The 22,879-nt window shown below is 36.9% G+C and overlaps 2 long non-coding RNA genes across 2 annotated transcripts; both read left to right on the top strand.

Moving 5' to 3' along the window:
- Nucleotides 1–5,911: 5,911 nt before the first annotated feature.
- On the top strand, nucleotides 5,912–7,079 carry LOC309491411. The gene is made up of 2 exons (XR_014203103.1): nucleotides 5,912–5,990; nucleotides 6,701–7,079. It is a non-coding gene; the product is annotated as an uncharacterized lncRNA (long non-coding RNA).
- Nucleotides 7,080–13,355: 6,276 nt separating this feature from the next.
- LOC309491412 lies at nucleotides 13,356–15,411 on the top strand. The gene is made up of 3 exons (XR_014203104.1): nucleotides 13,356–13,873; nucleotides 14,142–14,450; nucleotides 14,558–15,411. It is a non-coding gene; the product is annotated as an uncharacterized lncRNA (long non-coding RNA).
- Nucleotides 15,412–22,879: the final 7,468 nt, after the last annotated feature.

The raw sequence follows: 22,879 nt of genomic DNA, 5'->3' as shown, positions 1-22,879 counted from the left end.
AGACTGACTTTTGCGGAGAATTTTCTGGCCGAAACTTGCAAATTTGAAGCTTTTCTGGATTGCTGAGAGGAGACCTATATTCTTGAAGGACATCGGAGGATATATACTTTTTGAAAGCGTCATATAATTTCTTATAATACTTTTATTTGATAGTTCTTTTCTTATTTTAGAAGTAACGTTAACGTTAGTTTGTTTGATATTTTTTTCAGGGGAGTAACGTTAACGTTAACGCTATTTCTGAGGAGATTTGTATTGTATTGTATTGTCTTGTCTTGTGTTTTGTACGTTACTGATTTTCTTGCAGGTTGGCGAATGGCGATGGCTCGTAGCACTAATCGCATGATGGGTGGAAGAGGAAGTGAGTGCTTTAATTTTGTATTATTTTTTTATGGTGTGTTGTACAATGACTGACTGATCCCATTTGATCCCATTTATTTGATTCATTGCATGTGAAATAAACTTGAATTGAATTTGAGCAACTTAACTGAAGTAAAAATCTGTAATTGACCACAGACATTGATTATTGATTATGATTAAACTAACGTTATGTGATATGTGAAATATTCCATCCTTAGAGCACTCCAGATCCAGGAGAGCTGCTTTCTGCCAGACGGCTGGTCGGGAGGTTTGGAGGCCCGATTCTGATGACCGTGATCAGGATCCGCTGCCCAGAGATGGACAAAGTAAGTTACAGATAACATTACTTCTGGTCAAATATTACTCAGTTACAAGTAAAAGTTGAAAAGACTGATTTTTACTTGAGTAAAAGTACAGAAGTACTTGTTTTTAAAAGTACTTAAGTATCAAAAGTAAAAAGTAAATGTCAATGCATTGTTTTATTATTGTTTGTAATACTTACAGTACCTTATGCCTCTGAATCTATGCCTGCCTACCTACCCACCCTCATATCAATATATCATTTATTTCTAGAACACAGTTCCTGTAGTGGGATTGAATGTGAGATTGAATAAGTGCTCTCAATAACGTCCACAATAGTTTCGGGCTGTTCCCTCAAATAGTGCCCTATTTAAAGATTTTTGGCTTTTAGGATGAATATGTCAGCCACTGTTATAAGCTAGTGTGCTCCAAAACAATGACAAAATTAGCATTTAAAAGACCAAACCCAACATTGAAAATGAAAGTCAGATTGATGTCAGAATCCAACTACTTTCTACTCAAGGACCTTGACAGAAATGTAACGTTAGTGGAGTAAAAAGTATGATACTTGTCTTTCAAGTGTAGTGAAGTTAAAGTAAAATGTTTCCAGAAAAAATAGTACTCAAGTAAAGTACAGATACTCAAAAAGTGTACTTAAGTACAGTACTCAAATAAATGTACTTTGTTACTGTCCACCTCTGCCGCTGCCAGACCCGACCCAGACACAGAGCCAGGATCGTCCTGGATATTTACCATCTCTGTCTTCTGAGTTTTCTGTTTCTGTGTCCACAGGTCAGGCTCACGGGACGAGGGCGAAGCAGAACCCAGATGTTGGACGTCCGTCCACTTCATCTAACCACTCTCGCAGAGGTCAGAATAGGCTTTTAATAAAGATGTAATGGCTTAGTTTCTATTTCTATTTTCAATGGCTGATTTGTCAACTAAACCAACTAAAGTAACGATAACACTTTATTTTGATGGTCCCTTTTGAACATTCTGTCGACTATACGTAACTTTGCAACTACATGTCGACTAACTCTCATTAGAGCATCAGTAGACTCTCTCCTTAATATGAACTATGATGATATTTTAATCATTGTTTTAACTATGTACGAGGCACTGCGAGTGCGAGCTGACATCGCGTTTGTCTCTCAGGCTTGCTTTCACTGCGTGATGTGTCAGTGCAGTTATAGATGTCCCCAAATTAGTTTTTGTCTTATATTTATATCATATTATGTTGTTATATTAGAATATCACATGATCAAGAGTGCCGTTTTCTTTTGCACAATTGCAAATGTGCTATTTATTTTATACAACAGTTAAATGAACAATAAAGTTAACATTGTGAGTTACTTTTTGGACACAATATTGTCAATTTTCACTTTATATCGCCGACGAGAATTTCATAATGAAGCCGTAGTCCAACAGACAGATTTGTTTTTTACTGAAATCCGCGTTTTGAACGAATCATTTTAACGATTCAATGAACAATCACTTGTTTTCTGAATGAATCAGCCGTTTGAACCATAGACTTCATATAGATAGACGCCCTATCGACCGCTACTGCCTACTGGCGCGGGTGAGCCGTGGGGCCGCCATCTTAGACCGGTCACCCGCTCCACTCAGTGTAATCTGTATGGCAGGTGCAATGAGCTGTCAGCGCATTTAATTAATCATACCTCACTGAATACCGAACTGATTTTCACGCGGGTTTGTTTGCTGCAAAGGTCATTCATGTAGCTATTATACAGGACACATGGTTCGGCGTATTTTAATATTCATAGTAGGCTTAACAGTAATATAATATTCTGATATAAGATATAAAGTGACCAGACGTCCAAAATCAAAATATGTGATGTAGGATATAAGCTATTTTATAAATCACACACTATAAATATGATAAAGAAGCAGAAACAGATAGTTGCAGTAAAGTAAGATATTTTAAGTTGAAGAAACGTGTGTGTTTTACATTTACATTGCTTCCTGATATCACGTGCGCAAACACAAATAACCTATATTTATATATATATAAAACAGTTATGTCCGGTCGAACAATGTATGAATTAACTTAAGATTGGATTGCGGTAAAAGTAAGTTTCGTGCCTCTTACAAGTGCTTTCGAACTTCTTTCTGATCTGAATGGTATGTGGAAAACACTTGAGTTGAGGGAGGGAGAAAACACGCAACTGAATGCCTTTTCAAGCGTCTCAATACTTGAAAAACCACAGGAAACTACTTTTAAACACGAAATTACTTGATTTACAGAGGGTCTATTGGCACGTTTATAAACGTTAACGTTACCTGAGGTAATTTTCCTGGACCTTTTTACAGAAGGTAAAAGTCGCCGTAATATTTACTGACATTGTCCGAAATGATTACTGAGATGGCACATTCGGACGGGACTAAAATAACCGAGAAGCTCTTGTAATTATTACTTTACCCCACCTCTCCATGTCAGGTGAACACCGGCTGGTGCAGTAAACATTGCCTAGCTAACGTTAGCTGGCTACGATATCAGTACAGTAATATCAAAGATCCTTGCTCCTTCTCAATTATCTGGTAATATTCTATTCACAAAAAACAACCAATAGTACGGTAATGTTAAAAGTAATCCCCCGGGCCCTATTTGCGATGGTCCGCCGATTAGAACAGGAAAATACTCCACAGTGCTCTAGCATCTTCACTGCTGCCACGCAACGAAACTAGGAACACGACCGGTTTAAGATGGCGGCCGCATTTCTCAGTGCCCAGCGGCCAATAGGGTATCTAGCCTCTATATAATATCTATGGTTTGAACAAATCGGTTGAATAAATGACTCCAACAACTCGCTTATTAAGACAGTGACTTGCCGCCACCTACTGGTGGTTTTAGTTTCATATTTAAAGTATTCTTTAATTAAAACATTAAAAAACTGTACAGTAAATCATTAAATAATTTTAAAATATCATCTAATTATTATCGACAAAACGTTGAAAATATCGAGACATATTTTTGTCAATATTGCGCACCCCTAATGTACGGTATTCATTTTGATTTCTTCAGGTCTTAAAAAGGTCTTAAAAAGCCTTAAATTTGACTTTAAAAATTGTGCAGGTACCCTGTAATACTCTAATGAGAGTTAGTAGACATGTAGGTGCAATTTTACTTGTAGACAACTGAATGTCTGTTGGGAGGAGCATTTTACTATTAAGATTTGAATAGTAAAATGTAAGTTATATCATTATGTCATTGCTTAATTTGACGTCAGAGATGGGTCTAATAGTTGTTTTCATTAGTTTTTTCTTAATTTCAGAAAAAGCTCCAGAACGTCTTTGCCTCAGGATCTGGAAGGCTACGAAGGGACTTTTCAGCTGCTGTTCCGGTAGTGCTGTGACTGAACCATCGTCACCTTCTCCAGATCACTCCGGCGTCAAGCCAAATAATGGTAAATCATTATTTCTCCAACATTAACATCTAACCCTAACGGTCAACTAATACTCTACTAATACTCTAATGAGAGTTAGTAGACATGTGCAGTGTTACTTATAGACCAATTATAGGTTTGTAAACATCCGGGATGCGTGCGCATCGTGGTTGCAGAAAGACCCGTTTAACAGCTGATCCTTACACGGATACGGATAAGAATAATACTAATAGCTCGATTTAAAACATTTTATATTTAATTTTCGTAATGTTCTCCGCATATTTTTTTGACCACTTTTGGTCCCGACATGCGCAGTAGAACCTGCGTGACGCCGTGTGACGTAGGGTGATAATTCCCCTATAGACTTATAGAATGTCTTAAAGGGACCAAAATAAAGTGAAACCAATTTTTTCCAACATTCATCTGACATTTTCGGAACATTCCGAGAACATTCAAAAGTAACGTTCCAATAATGAAAAATTATAAAATAGAATGTTCCTTTAACCAAGATAAAACATTTTTGAAACGTTGAAAAAACTGGATGTTTTGAACGTTCAGGGAACATTTAGAAATAATGTTTTCTTAATTGAGTGGGAATGTTAGCAAAATGTTGTCAATAAGGCATGAGCTCGATGGCTGTCTGACACACAGCAGAAACACACGCACAGAAAGCCGCTTCACAGACAGCATACGATCCAGAAAACAATTCAATTTCACCACTTATTTCTCTTGAATTGTCAAAAACATGCAAAATTGTCAAAATGGCTGTCGTGCCGAGTATTACAGAGTCAGTTATGTCATAAATAAGACATTGCTATGCATTTACAGGGTTTCCGCGGGGTTGTAAAAGGTAGTAAAAGGTAGTAAATTAAATTATGCCAAATTAAGGCCAGTAAAAAGTAGTAAACGTCATCTGACGAGGTAGTAAATTTTCCGGTTAGATTTTCCGTTTGGCGAGTAAATCTCAAAAGGCTATCCGCCACACTGGCGGGTGAATGTTCATCATACCAAAATAGTAATAAAAAAATATTACAATTGCCGTTTGTAATGTTATGATGCCTGGAAATTAGTTAAAATCTCCTGCGAATCTAGAGCGAGCGAGCGAGCAAAAGCGCGCATGCAAACCGTGTAGCGAGCGCACGGCAGAGAGGGAGAGACCTTGCGTGTGTGTGTGTGTGTGTGTGTGTGTGTGTGTCTCTCTCTCTCTCTCTCTCTCTCTCTCTCTCTCTCTCTCTCTCTCTCTCTCTCTCTCATGCTGTGGTGACGCGTTCATATAAACGGCACCTAAACGCTGTAAAAAAATATATTATGACATTTTAATTGTTTATTAATAAACAAGTGTTTCTGTGTCAGCTGCAAAGATGAAGTTGACACTGACCCGCGATCTTCGCAGTAGTGAACGCGCCGGAGAAAAATGCATTTCTTACGGATTAGCCTATAGCCTACTTTTATTTAGTTTTGAATGGTTCTGTTTAAAAGTAGAAATTTCAAGCTTTCTGTAGATAATAGATATAGGATATTTCTAATTTGTTTAGGTCTGTGAGGCGAGTAGCCTAGGCTACCTATACGCTGAGTTTCGGTTCATGTCTGAACGTGTTGTGATTATACAAAATAATGAAACATGGATTAAAATTAAGATAAAATTAATACAAAACGAAATTCGTTTCAAAGAGAGGCTTTGTGTTTTCTGTTTGATGTCTTAAGTTTTAAGTTTTAAAAGCATCCTTAATGGAGAACGAACGGTTAGGCTACATAACATGTTTTTTTCCCCAAATGCAAACACGAAATAAAAGACAAAATACTTTTTAACAAGACAATTTTTGGGGAAAAAATATATTTATAGCTTTTGAAAAAAAATCTGGATGGATTAATAGCGTTTTGGAAAAAAATCTGGATGGATTTATAGCGTTTTGGAAAAAAATCTGGATGGTTTCATAGCGTTTTGAAAAAAATCTGGATGGATTAATAGCATTTTGAAAAAAAATATGGATTGATTTATAGCGTTTTGAAAAAATAAATCTGGATGGATTAATAGCGTTTTGGAAAAAAATCTGGATGGATTTATAGCGTTTTGGAAAAAAATATGGATGGATTTATAGCGTTTTGGAAAAAAATCTGGATGGTTTCATAGCGTTTTGAAAAAAATCTGGATGGATTAATAGCATTTTGAAAAAAAATATGGATTGATTTATAGCGTTTTGAAAAAATAAATCTGGATGGATTAATAGCGTTTTGGAAAAAAATCTGGATGGATTTATAGCGTTTTGGAAAAAAATATGGATGGATTTATAGCGTTTTGGAAAAAAATCTGGATGGTTTCATAGCGTTTTGAAAAAAATCTGGATGGATTAATAGCATTTTGAAAAAAAATATGGATTGATTTATAGCGTTTTGGAAAAAAATATGGATGGATTTATAGCGTTTTGGGAAAAAATATGGATGGATTTATAGCGTTTTGGAAAAAAATATGGATGGATTTATAGCGTTTTATAGCCAGGTTGTAAAAATACAGTATTGTGTATTGTGTCAATATGTCACCTCTAGTGTGTGGCCCGGCCCTTTGTTTATTTTTCTGTATTTGGCCCTCACTAAAAAAAGTTGTGAGTTGGACAGTGCTCGGCTTGTGTCTAGTGTTGAAGTTATTTGTTTATTAATGAAATACTGTTATTATAGTGTACAATTGCACTTTATTATTACACATTGTGTAGCTGTTCATTCTAAAGGTCCAGTCTGTCTTCTAATTTTTATGTAATTGTTACTCTTTGACATATTGAGTAAATCCTATGGACCAAGGCCTGTTGTGATATCTTGATTAATCCAAGTCCTATGGTAGAGTTCCCTCTTACTTGAATGTAGCTCACTCACTTGCCCTAACACACATGCACACTCACATACACCTACAGAACCTCTCCTGACTTTCTCTTTCTCGCTCTCTCTGGTTCTCTATCTCTCCCTCCCAGTGTTGAAATTAAGTTATAATTGCCTCATTAAATTGTGATTAAATATGTTATTAATTCATTTTGGAAAGATATTTCATGTCTTTACTTGTCACTTTACTTAACACTTAACACTGCTACAATTGAAGTTTGAAGCCGTGTTGGTAGTAAAAATATTGTGATGGTAGTAAAATAGGTAGTAAAAAGGTAGTAAATTCAATTTAAGAATCTCTGTATGAACCCTGATTTAATAAATGTGTTTAATAAAATATATCTATATTTAGATATGGCCCATATGATCTTTACCATTACAAGAACTGAGCCACATGTGCCAGAGTTGGCCAAATGAAGCCTGGAAATGTATGTTTTCTTTTTAATTAAAGATCAGATAAAATAAGAAAAATAACTTTAGCGTTGAATCGGAATCACCTCGTAATCGTGATAATAGTGAAATAAAATTACTATTAATATTGTGAAATAATATGTTGGGACATTTATGCAGGCATTAAGCAGAAGTCAGGTGGATAGCGTGAACAATTCCCATTACTTTAGATTTGTAACTTTACAGATAAGATTTGAATAGTAAAATGTAAGTTATATCATTATGTCATTGCTTAATTTTGACGTCAGAGATGGGTTTAATAGTTGTTTCATTAGTTTTTTCTTCATTTCAGAAAAAGCTCCAGAACGTATGAAGAAACCTGGTCGTTTCCAGAAGCGCTGGAAGGGTTTTTTCAGCAGCTCAAGAAATGTTGTGGAGCCTTTTATTCCTCCAGCAGATCCTGTTCCTGAACCATCATCGTCACCTGGTTCAGATCACTCCGGCGTCAAGCCAAATAATGGTAAATCATTATTTCTCCATCATTATTTTAAACAGTATTATCTTGTTTTCCACTCAAAATAAGGCTTGTTTTTACAGAATATTAAAATTATTTCCCCCATTATAAAATTATTTTCTCGACCAGCGCTGACATTTTTTAAATAAAACAATGGATCTAGCAACAGACACTCTACTGACTATAAGTAACTTTTCAACTACATGTCAACTTATTCTAACCCTACTAGGGCTGGGATAAACGATTATTTTTTAAACGATTAATCTAGCGATTATTTTTTCGATGCATCGATTAATCTAACGATTCATTTTTCCAGTCCGATTCGATTCGATTATCGATTATCTCCCCAATCCCCATTAATTGACTAATAGCAATTTATACATGTTAATTTACATATCTGAATGAAAAAAACATGAATTCCTTAACATTGCAATATATGTTTATTGCTCTTAAAATTCCAAAATAAAAGACTATACAAGTGCACAGTAATGCATTCTTAGTCAGAGGTAGCATTCAATAAAACCTTAAAGCCTTGAAAACACATAGCTTACTGAAACAAGCTTACTGAACACATAGGGCCTAGCTTACTGAAAAAAAAGTTCTTCTTTCAGATGAAAATAACAACAACTTGATGTCTAGTATTCAATAAAAAAATAAAAAGGTCACCCAAAATACTTGTTTAGAGCAATTGAAAGAATACAGTAACCAATGTAAACTTGAGGGCTTTAAGCTAATACAGAGAGTGCTTTTCCAACAAAAAATAAATATAAATGAACAGTGGGAGCCAGCAGCCTGTCATGGCGTCCTTCCTGAACCAACAGAATTGAACATTTATGTTGGAAACGCATAGTCCTAGCTTACTGAAAAAAGTGCATATTTTAATTCTTCATTCACATAAAAATAACAACAACGTATAGTAATACACTCTGCCACTCACCTTTTTCTTAAAAAATAAATAAAAATACTAATAAAAAAAAGTACTTAACTAGAATTTAATAAATGGAACATTATTGTAAAGTGTTACCGATTTGTTATACACCGATTCAGACGCCTCGTGAGTTCAGTGTTGGACAGATCAGTTGTTTTAACCATTCATTGAAGTGAATCGGTTCAAATGAGTCATTAGTTCGCGAATCGGACGTGTCATTAGTGGACGTGTAGCCTACGGCAAGCGTTGTGTGATTATCCCGGCAGTTTATTTTTTACCACAATTCACACTCCGCGGTAATTCAAGAGAAAAAAATCTCCGAATGCTCCACGTGAAACTTTGGTCTTCCGCCCTTTTTCTATCGTGTCTAATGATTTTGATTAATATGCACGAGGGAGAGAGAGAGAGCAAGACAGCGCTCGTGTTGTTTGAAGACGGTGAGTGCGCGCGCGCGGCCGGCGCTCTCTCTCGTACTTATATGAGCCCTGTCAAGCGCAGTCAGTCATTCTATTCTACATCACTCACCGATCAAATAAGGCTTTGGCGGCCGCCCCCCAAAAAATTCAATGCAGGAAAACCCCTGGATGGATAGAATGATGGCCATCGCGTATCAGCGCACTTAAGGTACACTCTGTGAAGTAATTTGCACACGTTTTTTAGAGAAATGAAAACAGGTCGACGAATCGACACGCATATTTTGCGTCTACGTATTTTTTGCATCGACGTCATCGATGACTTCGACGCGTTGTCCCAGCCCTAAACCCTACCAGTCTACTAATACTCTACTAATACTCTACTAATACTCTAATGAGAGTTAGTCGACATGTAGGTGCAATGTTACTTATAGACAACTGAATGTCTGTTGGAGGAGCATCACAATAAAGAGTTTGCAGATATTAAGCAGAGACTTTGTTACACTATTAAGATTTGAATAGTAAAATGTAAGTTATATCATTATGTCATTGCTTAATTTGACGTCAGAGATGGGTCTAATAGTTGTTTTCATTTGTTTTTTCTTCATTTCAGAAAAAGCTCCAGAATGTATCTTGGAGGATACGAAGGGTGTTTTCAGCAGCTCTTCCAGTGATGCTGTGACTGTTGTGGAGCCTTTTTTTCCTGAACCATCATCGTCACCTGGTTCAGATCACTCCGGCGTCAAGCCAAATAATGGTAAATCATTATTTCTCCATCATTATTTTAAACAGTATTATCTTGTTTTCCACTCAAAATAAGGCTTGTTTTTACAGAATATTAAAATGATTTCCCCCATTATAAAATTATTTTCTCGACCAGCGCTGACATTTTTTAAATAAAGTCTACTAATACTCTACTAATACTCTATTGAGAGTTAGTCGACATGTAGGTGCAGTGTTTCTGATAGACTTATAGAATGTCTTAAAGGGACCAAAATAAAGTGAAACCAAAGTAACAATTTGATGTGACCACTGACATTGATAATTAATATAATAAATAATAGTAAAAACAGTTTTTGATATCTGAAATGTTCCATCATCAGGCCGCTCCGGATCCCGGAGAACTGTTTCCACAGATTCCTCTCCGGGCATCACGCCATCCTCATCTTGGTCCCTCCCTGAGGCCCATGTCGAGAGAGGAAGTAGAGAGTCGTTGAATCTGTGCAGCCGAGGCTCAGACAGCGTCGAGGGGAGCTGGAGTAGCGGTGGATGGGAGAGCCCAAGCGAAAAGGGTTTGTCCAGGTCCAACAGCCTCGAAGGGTTTCTGTGTCCTCCGCTGCCGGGTCAAGTTCCTGTCGAGCCAACAGAGACATCAACTGGCCGAACTGCTCAGGGTGCCGTGGAGGCTTCTCCTGTGAACGAGAGCTCAACAGGTGAGACTGAAATAAGGCTTGGCAGTGCAAAGTCTACAGATAGAGATTTAGCTATTTCATGCATAACTGAGTCAAGTTTTTAACACGTCCGATCACATTTACTGTTGCTCGACCAGCACTGATATTTTTCAAATAAAACAATGAATCTAGCAAGCTAATAATTGTCTCATATTTTTCTGTTTGTTTTTCAGAGTCCTTTGAGTCTCTCTATAACGTGGAACAGTTAATTGGATCCGGAGGATTTGGCAGAGTGTTCCTGGGAACACGCAAATTTGATGGCAAAAAGGTAAATCTTACTGAATTGCACAAACATTTTGCTCTTGCATGCATCAAAACACATTTAAAACAATTTACAGATGGTTTAATACTTAATACAAAGCCAGGTGCTTGAAAACTGTTACTGTTATTGAAACTGTTTTTTTTGTGCAGGTTGCCATCAAGCGGATGCTCAAGAGTGACAATTATCGTTATCTTTATATTGTAAGTTGGCCAAAACCTGAATGTGTATTGAGTTGTTTAAGTGCAGATTACTGTAGTTAATACACCCGTAGGAAGCATTAGGTATAAATGTGATCAACAAATAAGCCTAGAGGCACCAAATAACTTTGAGCTGAAAAGGCTCTTTTGAACGCATCTAAAAAGATCAAAGAATAGTACATTTCAAAATGATGTTTTCTTCAGATTTTTACCCAGCTAACCTTCTGTCTGCTTCTTCTCTCTAGCCTGGGAATCCCAAACCTCTCGTCACAGAAGTGGCGCTGCTGATGATGATGAGGCTAGAACCCATAAGCCCCTTCGTCATACAACTGTACGAGTGGTTTGAACATCCTAAAGAATTCACTCTGGTTATGGAGTATCCGGGGCACTGCGAGAGCTTGTTTGACATAATCTATCGTCAACCTTGGAGTGACTGGTTCTCACGGGTCGTCATGAGACAGGCTGTGCGGGCAGTGCTACACTGCATCCATCATGGTGTTTTCCATAGTGACATTCATCCACAGAATGTCCTGTTTGAGAAAGACACGCTAGATCTCAAGCTGATAGACTTTGGCTGCGGTCAGCTGTTTAGTAGTGAAGGCTACGAGAGAAACAGATACAGGGGTGAGCATTTTGGGAGTGTGGAAACCTGAAGGTAGTGACTTACAAATTTTTGGATGATGCTTTAAAAAAAAAGCTCAACAATGTGCAAATGTCTTCCTTACAGGAGTTCTGGATTACTGCCCACCTGAAGTCTTTACAGAACCTCGATTCCACGCCGTCCCAGCAAACGTCTGGTCTCTAGGAGTGGTGCTGTACGAGTTGTCAAACGCATGTCTTCCTTTTTGTAATAGAACGGAAATCACACAAGCCGAAGTTACATTTCAGAACCCCAACTTATCCAAACGTGAGTGAATAATGATGATAACATGGATAAACACACATAAAGCAAACGAGTTGTACAGAAAGTTAAAGGTTGTAGTGTGTCAGAATTTTTATATATACTGTAGCTCAACGTACACCGAGAGCATCGCTGTTTTCAAAAATGCCAGGTCACATGGTCATGACTAACCAGCTCTCTCCTTATTAAAATGTGTACAGACTGCAGGGATCTGATTGGACAGTGTCTAGCTCGCGATCCAGCTGAACGCCCCAGCTTAGAGCAGATGTTACAACATCCATGGTTTGTTCGTACACAACGCTAGATTGGAGAAGCTGAGGAGATTCACTCGATCAGTTTCAGGTGTGTGGAAGTGTAACAAGCAGAGTAGGATTATTATCTTTTGTCTTAAATTCTGCATTATTTGTAGTGAGATTTTCAAATTTGTGTTCATTGTAATGTTCTTGTTATAGTCAAATCACCTTCATTTATATAGCGCTTGATACTATATAATAATGGTAAATCATTATTTCTCCAACATTATTTTAAAAAGTATTATCTTGTTTTCCACTAAAAAATAAGGCTTGTTTTTACAGAATATTAAAATTATTTCCCCCATTATAATATTATTTTCTCGACCAGCGCTGACATTTTTTTAAATAAAACAATGGATCTAGCAACAGACACTCTACTGACTATAAGTAACTTTTCAACTACATGTCAACTTATTCTAACCCTCTACTAATACTCTACTAATACTCTAATGAGAGTTAGTCGACATGTAGGTGCAATGTTTCTTATAGACTTATAGAATGTCTTAAAGGGACCAAAATAAAGTGAAACCAAAGTAACAATTTGATGTGACCACTGACATTGATCATTAATATTATAAAAAAATAAATAAACAGTTTTTGATATCTGAAATGTTCCATCCTCAGGCCTCTCCAGATCCTGGAAAACTACTTCCACAGATTTTTCTCTGGGCATCACATCCGCCATCGCTGCACTGACGAGAATGTCTCCCAAGCGTTGGGCTGGATGTAATAATCCACATAGCCTCTCTCTATTTACTCCCGAAATCTGAACCGCTGAAGACGAGGTGGATTAAGTTTGTTTTTGAAGAAAATGCTCCCTCAACTCTACCAAAATTCGTTTATGTCTGCTCGAATCATTTTACACCGGACAGCTTTTTGAATGAGGCTCAGTATAAAGCAGGTTTTGCAAAAAAATGGCTCCTGAAGGATGTAGCAGTGCCAACTGTTCGTGATCCAGCTACACATCTAGAAGTATGTATTACGCGTTGGTTTTCCAAATTGCCTTTGAATTTGTCAAGTTCATAATAACATGTTAGACTTATAAAGTTTGTGATAGCACCATGAGTCCAGCTATGTTGTTATTTTTTTATCGCGCTGATAGTGGAATCTTTATTTGTTAAGGACAGCACATCAGAACAGAGCAGCCAAACCAGAGATGTTGCTTGCCAGACAGACGCAAAACCGCTGACCAAGTCTGTTGGTACTCAGTCATCAATGAAGACGTTTCATGTTCGCTACAGGAGTTCAGGTATGTTTATGTATTACATGATACTGCTTATACAGAGGACCTATAACTAGTCTTGTTACACAATAAGTGTCACATAACAGTAACACACAACTACTTTGTATATTACAGGTGTCCAGACGACAGATACAGTTTCAGACATTGACAGTTTGTCACCAGCAGCTGGTTTAATATTTAGGACCTCTACACCTATAAAGTGGCCATCAAAGAGACCTCGTGTGGAACTGGAGGAAGAGGATGACGAAGAAACCCTAATGGACACATCATCTGTAGTAGCACCTGAAGAGCAAGATTATACATTTGATCCAGCAGAGACGGACACAACTTTAACGGAGACAGCAGACATGTCGTAAGTTTCAAAACTGCATTTGTTTTAGAACAGGGGTGTCAAACTGAGTTCCTTGTTGGCCACAGCACTGCAGAGTTTACCTCTAATCATTATTAAACACACCTGAGGCAGCTAATCAACTCTCTAAGGCTCATTCAAAAAGTTCAAGTATGCCTGTTGATCCTTCTGGAACTGAGTTTAACACCCCTGGTTCAGAATTTTATTATTATTATATTTTGTTACTTTTGTATTTAATATTTGTTAACCAGTACGAGTTTTTGTTTCTTAGTGCTCAAGCAAAATGGCAAAATGAGACGCTAGATCGCCTGAGTGAAAGGGAAAGGGTCATCGTTGGAGGTGACATGAGGGCTGACTCACCAGGTACATAGTTGTAAATAAGAAGGATGCATGGATGCTCGGGTATTTTCCGGATCATGAAGCATAACATGCATAGGTAGTATCTAACTGAATTCAATGCACTCGTGGTAATAATGCTTTGTGTAATATTACTTTCAAAGGCCACTCTGCAAAGTTTGGAAGCTATACATTGATGGACCTTCAGACCAACACCGTTGTGGACACACCAGAGCTGGTTCAGGTGGGAGAGAAGAAATATCACTATTTAAAAAAATTACATTTTGAGAAGTTTAAAACTTCTGGTTTGTCTAAGTTGATTGTTTCGTTCCCTATACTTGTCTATTTCAGAGTAACGAAGTGGGAGGAAGCTACCACATGGAAAAAGGATTACAGAGGAGCCTTGCCCTGTTGGAAGCTCGTGGTGTTACTCTGGAGTGTATTGTAACTGACCGCCGAATTACAGGGGGTACTGGGGGGTACTATACCCCCCAATGAAGACCCAGTAGGGGACAGAAATATCAGTTTTGGGGGGGTCAGATAATTTTTCTGATATTGTGAAAAAATATAATTACAGTTACAATACAAGTCAACTCCTATTTTCACTGTAGGAACATTTTAATGTAAAGCGATTTCAGACACCCCTATTGTGGACCGTACCATTTTTAACCACCGTGGGTAGAAGCAACGGAGATAGAGAACGACTTCAACTTCTCAAGCAAGTGTCAACGTTGAATGACAAAACGCTAGTTTCATAAAGTATCATTCTTTTCAACATTCCTTATTTGTATATTCAAAAATATTTAAAATAATCTAATTTAATAGTTATAATTTTTTAATGTAAATGATTTAATTTTATTGGTAACAGCCTAGTGTCTAATTATTTTAATTGAATATATTTATCAAATTTAAGAATTTGAAATGAAAGATGGAGCATACATTTAATAAAATTAGGGGAAAATGCCCTTTATAAAGCTACAAAAAATGATTCTGAGTGTTTTCAAACAGTGATGTAATGAAACATTGACAATTTAAGCTTGAAGGGAGTAAAGCCTCTGTTTAGGCTATTAAGGAAATGTAATTTTGCCAAAAGAAGAACTTTTATTTTAAATAAATGTTCATTTTAAATCAGCCTACTTCAGTGTGATGTTACCATATTATCATGCTTAACACTAAGAATTTGAATAATTGTAATGTGATGATCAGATGCAGATCTAAATCAAAGAATATGGGCGGTTTGCGGGTGGATTTTTTATTTTTAAGGCGAGACACTACAGGTGAATAGGGTAAAATGTTTAAATAATAGATATCACCATGAAACTTCCTCAGTTGATTACTTACACAAGTATATAAAAAAAATGTATTACAAGTTTTAGAAATGTATATGTTTAATTATGCAAATTAGGCATTATCTCATTAAATATGTACGATTTTGCATATATTTTCGGTAGATAGATCTGAACATATGATAAAGCCAGATGCAAAATTATTTTATCATTTTGTTAGTCGAAGTGTAAATAACCTAAAATTAAAGTTATTAGTTGTAATTAATGCAATTTTTGTATCATTTCTTTCTCATAGGAACTCAGGCATTCTACAAGCTGGAGAAAGTGATGACAAACACGCGGATTTTGAAGGACATCACCAAACTAAGTCCACATCACCAGACTTCATCTTTGGAGTCATTTCATAGTGACATTCTACGGTTTGCCCCAAAAAATTTGGTGTTTGTCACGGTTCATAGATCCAATGTCTCTCTCTAGTCTCATGCCTTGTTGTTTACATGTGTGTGAGTGGGTGTGTCCGGATCGTTACGGTTGATCAGTATCCAGCTGCAATCACTCATCATCACCAGCTGCCACTCATCTCATCTCCTAGAAATGCTCACCACTTTCTCATCTCCTTTGTCAGATCGTTGCATGAAGTCTCTGTGTTGTCTGATCCTGTTCCCGTGCCTCGTGTCCCGTCTTGAGTTCCTGTGTTCCGGTTTCGCGTCTTTGTTGGATTACGTTTCATGTCTGGATCACGTCATCACTCATCAGAGCACGCTGCACTTCATCCATCACTCCGTGTCTGACCATCAAAGTCCCTGTGCCACCGCCTGCATCACCCGGATTATTCATCATCATCATCATCATCATCATCATCATCATTGACTATTAAATAAAAGCTTTTTACTTGCACATTGTGTCCTCGTTTCTGACGTAACAGTGTTCCCATTTCTTGGAATGTTGTGCAGGTAATTTAACTGCTGTTAAAATAACTTTACATCACTATAGGCTATTTTCCTGAATTGTGTCTGTGCACTTGCAGACTAAACCTGGCTGCATTTTATTACAATGAAAATGCTGGTCGTGCACAAGCAACATCATCAACAGGATATAAATTTATAAATACATTTTGTTTTATTGCACAGAGTACCTAGATGACCTGCAGGACCTAATATTTGAGCATGTTTTTGTGGACCCTGCTCCATACATGGATGAGGTACTTAAGATACCCATACTATCAGACCTTTGTGCGGAGTATGAGCGGCCAGACAAGGAGGAGGTCATTTCCACCATGGTGTCCAGATTCAATCATCAGCTGGTAGGAAACCAACATATCTGCCCTGATCATCTGGAAACTCACGGCGAACCCTCATCACCACACAGCCTGGAAGTCCAGACCTAAATCTAACTCGCTGAGCAAATTCAACTTGTGCTCTCGCGAGAACTCTGGAATACCAGGGTAAGGTTCCATAGTCGGCTCGATAAATGTATGCATTCTGAAGAGAATACACGTTTAAACAAACAGGATCCAATCCAGGATGCTCAGTCATTATATATATAAAGATATTGGGAAGAATGTTGATAAAGCAAACCGGTTTGGTTACCATTGACTTCTACTACATGAAGGGGAAAAAACTGATTAATTATTATAATTATTATTTTATTTTATTTGGTTTTTTTTTGTGTTTGACAGAATAAAGTAATTGAGGTCTGGAACAACATGAGTGTTTGAGTGAATGATGATGAACTATCTCTTCAAGAGGGAAAAACTTTTTGTTTGCCTTGTCAGTTTATTTATTTGTATTTCAACCCTTAAAGAAATAAGCTACACATGTCAACAACAGCAATAGGAATAAAAATGATAAATAAATCATTTTTATTAATAATATCCAAAAAGAATAATTCCACCAAGTAATATTTCCTTATGTAACTGTAGACTGTTTGCTGTTGCCAGCAATTAAGCCACTATCAGTATAAACAGGCTTTTTTAATAAAGTTATAAACACTAAATTAATAAAACATCTGAGAGATTATGATAAAGTACAATTAAGACTAGTTTATGGACTTACATGAAAAGCATTTGAACTATATCTCATGACTTTACTGTCACCTTGTGTTCAGATTTGATGGAAGTATAATGTTTGGGGTTTCTTGACAGACTTCGCCATCAAGTGGACATGTGCAGGTACTGCAGGTTTCACTGGACTCTGGGTTGCAACGTTCCATAGGCCTACGTTTAGCGGCTTTAGATGCTCTCTGAAGCGCAGACAGAGGAGCGAAACATAACGATGTCTCTTGTCAAAAAAACTGCTTCTTTCAGCAGGTTATTTTCGCTATGTAATATGTATTGATTGAAAAAATGGAGAATAATAAAATTCGGATTTCAAACGCAACGCCGAGTTTATGAAACTCAAATTAAGATTATATTTACAGTGAATTTAGTTTTAACATTTAATTTTGTCTTTTGATGAGATTTACAAATATATATTCTTAGAGCCAAGAATTTCCATGGGAATAAATCCATATTAGCCTAATGTGCTAATTAATGTGTGTTGTCATTGACAAATAAATAAATATACAGTTTACATATCTATATATAGAAAGAAAAATATTTCCAAAACAGTACGCACAAACACACACACACACACACACACACACACACTGAAAAAAAGGTTTCATTCATCCAATTAAAAAAAATGTAGGGTTCACATCTATATTTTATAACTTGAGCCAATGAAAAATAAATAACTTGCCCTAACCAATATTTTCTATGTATTTTCTAAACCTTGGCACAAAGTATATTTTTCTTATTGAAGAAAGTCAATTAATTTAAATTCTGTTTTTGATCTAAACAAAAATATATAGATTTAATATAATAAAAAATCACATTTAAGAAATATGTATTAGACATTATTTGTTTTCTCCAATCAATATAGATTTAATTATACAATTATTTCTCATTTTTAAAAATACAAATTAATTGAAATGATTTATTTTAAACAAACAAAAAGATATGGATTTAATAAAACATGTTTACCATTAAGGAACATTTCTTAATATTTAATCTTGTCCAAAATAATTTAAAAAAGAAAGAATTTTCATTACATAGATATTTATTAACTTATACATTACTTACACATATCCACAATTTCAGTACTCAAGTGTCAGATTTTCAACTTCTAAGAGCTGGCAAACATTGACCTTAGAAAACAACAGCCTTAACCGAGAACAATGCAGTGAATTAGGGAAATGTGACAATTTCTCAGTTTCATCACTACTAGAAATGCAGCTGTAGTCAGTATCTCACTATCTTCCTTTTTTTTTTTTTTTTTTTATCTATCTCTTGTTCTTCAAAGTATGTACTGTGACACGTCCACCCAGTTACCTTTACACGCACACATGCACACACGCACACACACAAACGCACGCATCTGTCAGTTCCTGACTGTATTGGTTTTGTTTTGGTTGTTTGTTTGTTTGTTTATTTGTTTTCCCTGTTTGTGATCCCAATTTATGTACATCTTGCAGTAAAAAAAATTTAAAAATAAAAAGATTCTCACTATCTCTGTCCCCGTTGTATTTTATGATGCTACAAATGATATCCAACTGTAAAAAAAAAACATTGTTGAAAAGTCAAAAATTGGAATGGAAGTACAGAGTTGTTGCTATACACCGTCCCATTTCATCTCATTGGTGTAAACTGGCAGCTTTCAGAACGCTGCAGCACGTAGCATTGCGTAGAACGTGCACACATTTTTGTGCAAAACATTTTTTTCTGTGCTCCAAATATTGTTTACTGCATCACTTTATATATTCATTAAGTATTATTGATTTGAAAAGTTTTAATATCATAATATTTAGAAAATGCATTAACGTTATCCCGTATGACATTTTGACTGGTGTCGTCACATGATTCTCAGTTAAACCGCTTAAAATACATTGTTTAAAATTGAGATTTTAGTAATAAGTAAAAAACACCCCCATAAAGATAATAACTACTTTGATGTGCAGTTTTAACCTTTTTGAATTTTTTATCAGTTGAAAACCTTATTTGTCACTGGCCCAGATATTCACAAGAAATACAGTTAATAACCAGTAATAGTTATATTAAGACTAGTGAGACAAGTGATAATGATATAATTTACGTTAATACTTATCATATGATATTATGAGCCTATAATATAGGCTACAAGACATAGGCCTACTATATATTACATATAATATATAGCCTATTAAAATACGTATGAAGTGTCTAAAAATGTATGTTTACTATAATAAAGTACCTGGAATAAACTTCTGGCATTTTTGGTTGATGTTATAGCGCACACAGTTGTTTCCGCACGGAAATATGATGGTTTGCTCATCAAAATACAACAAATTATTCCTCACTCCTGTCCGCAATCCGAATATATAATGAGACTGTGCCACTACAGTAGCCATCTTGACAAAATTATTAGCTAACAGTTTGTAGAAAAATACTATTTAAACGAGTTGTCTGGTTTGTTTGACGTTGAAATCTTGTTGAAATCTGTTTAACGCTGCAGTAGTGACTGGTCGAGATATGTGTTTAATGCCCGTGCGCTGGCTTCGCCGAGTAACCTTGAAATTGTACATTCGTCGAAAAACAAATATTTCTTAGTTGAGCTCTTAATGAAAAATATTTATATTTAACAATGTTTTGAACGAAAAAAATATTACCTGCAAAATAAAACAAATAATGGTAAAATGAATTGAAACTAAGACAAATGTTTTATTGGATGAGGTTGAAAACCTTTTATTAATGTGTTCATGCATTCATATAAATCATGTACAATTTCAATTAAATATTTGAAATGACACAACATTTAGCAAATATGCTACATAAATAGTCAATTTGGTAGCAACTGGGTGGTTGCTGTGGGGAACACGGTGGAGCAAGTGTTCTCTGTGGGATCTTGGCAGGCACAGACACTCCCTTTTGGATATTATTCTGCCTCTGCTGCTTAGGGATCCTGAGGTTTGCGGAAGACACAAGCACTGGTGCATTTTGCAAATGCTGCCTCAGCAGCTCAGGGTTTTTAGGATTTCTCCTCTTGGAGATCTTGTCTGGCATTGGTGCTCCATGTGAGGAGCATGTGAGCACCTTTGAGGAAGCCACTGGTGCCCTCTGTAGTGACTGGATGGGTGTGGGTGTTTCTAAAGCGGCCTTTTTCAGATGTTTAGTCAAATATTCGGGGATCCTGAGTTTTCCTTTTTTTTTGGGACCCTATGGGCACAGGTGCTCCCTTTGGGCACGCAGCAGGCACAGGTGCTCCCTTTGGAGATGCAGCAGGCACAGGTGCTCCCTTTGGAGATGCAGCAGGCACAGGTGCTCCCTTTGGGCACGCAGCAGGCACAGGTGCTCCCTTTGGAGATGCAGCAGGCACAGGTGCTCGCTTTGGGGACACAACAGGCACAGGTGCTTCCTTTGGAGATGCAGCAGGCACAGGTGCTCCCTTTGGAGATGCAGCAGGCACAGGTGCTCCCTTTGGAGATGCAGCAGGCACAGGTGCTCCCTTTGGGCACGCAGCAGGCACAGGTGCTCCCTTTGGAGATGCAGCAGGCACAGGTGCTCGCTTTGGGGACACAACAGGCACAGGTGCTTCCTTTGGAGATGCAGCAGGCACAGGTGCTCGCTTTGGGGACACAACAGGCACAGGTGCTGAGTGCTGAGCTTTCTCCAATGTATCACCGAAGACCAGGGATGAGGTGAGATCCTCTTTTTTAGCACTGGGAGAGTTCTGCTGCCTCCACTGCTTCGTTGTCTTCAGTTCTCCCCCCTTATATTTCCCATCTGAGAAGCCCGAGTGCTGGGAATGAGCCTTCTCAGATGCTTCACTGAAGACCGGGGATGTGGGGCATGATGTTTCTCCTTCCTCCACTGTTTCCCACCACTGGTCTGAGATGAGGTCCTCATAGTCAGGATACTTAGATATGGGGTCTGAAACTTCCATTATCGCCCACCACCGCCCCGCAGCAAGGGCTGTAGTGAGCTCATCTGACAATTCAGTTGATGAGGACTGCTCTGCACTCTCAAAAATGGTGGGCATGGTTGACATACTCGAAAATGAACTAGAAGTGAACAATACTTCTTGCAATTTATATCTGTGAAACACTAAAGAAAGAGAAACAGAAGAGATTATTTGAATAATCAATTTTGTATCAATTTCCCTACTAATATGCACAACTCAGATGCACATAATGTAAATGTATATAGTAATTTCACAATCGCCTACTCGCTACAAGAAGAATAAATCCGCGGCACTGTTTATACTCACGATCATTATGACGTAACAGTCGACAGTTGACGTCACAGTCGGCCACACGAATTGACGTCACAGTCAGCCACCCGAGTTGACGTCACAGTCAGCCACCCGAGTTGACGTAACAGTCGGTCACACGAGTGACGTCACAGTCGACCACAAGAGTTTGAGAGGAATGGAAGACCTAGGCTGTTTCGCTGTATTAAAAGTGAACATGCAATACAAACAAAGACTGACTTAGCTTTTTTAATTCATGATTGTTCATAGAAAAACTAGCGCTGTTTATTATTTATTTTTAGCATTTGCAGCTGGTGCATAAACGGGAGCAAGTGAAGCTGGCATACATTTTGTTATTAAGAATAACAGACCACTGTTTTTTTTGTTTTTTTGTTTTGTTTTGTTTTTTACAGATATTAGCCTACAATAAAAGCATCTGCCATCTGAAACATTTCTGAAACAGAATATAATTCACAAAAAAAGTTCCTGTAGGCTATCCTTGTGTTTTTCTATTTATGACAATTATTTAAAAAAGCAACAGATAGGACGAGAAAGAGTGCTGTCCCGAACATCAGCAGGACGTTTTTTTTTTATATTAAGTCGTAAATATGACATGACTTACATTTTGCTCTATATATCGGCAACGAAAATAGTTCCAAATAAATCTATAAATCGTTGCTCATCTTTGAGAAACAGTTTCCCTGACTGAAAACTTTCCATAGGCCTACGTTTAGCGGCTTTAGATGCTCTCTGAAGCGCAGACAGAGGAGCGAAACATAACGATGTCTCTTGTCAAAAAAACTGCTTCTTTCAGCAGGTTATTTTCGCTATGTAATATGTATTGATTGAAAAAATGGAGAATAATAAAATTCGGATTTCAAACGCAACGCCGAGTTTATGAAACTCAAATTAAGATTATATTTACAGTGAATTTAGTTTTAACATTTAATTTTGTCTTTTGATGAGATTTACAAATATATATTCTTAGAGCCAAGAATTTCCATGGGAATAAATCCATATTAGCCTAATGTGCTAATTAATGTGTGTTGTCATTGACAAATAAATAAATATACAGTTTACATATCTATATATAGAAAGAAAAATATTTCCAAAACAGTACGCAC

This window comes from Leuciscus leuciscus (assembly GCF_965113295.1).
Source record: "Leuciscus leuciscus genome assembly, contig: HAP1_SCAFFOLD_225, whole genome shotgun sequence".
NCBI lineage: Eukaryota > Metazoa > Chordata > Actinopteri > Cypriniformes > Leuciscidae > Leuciscus > Leuciscus leuciscus.
The sequence above is the reverse complement of the archived record's forward strand: the minus strand, read 5'-3'. Positions and strand labels throughout refer to the sequence as shown.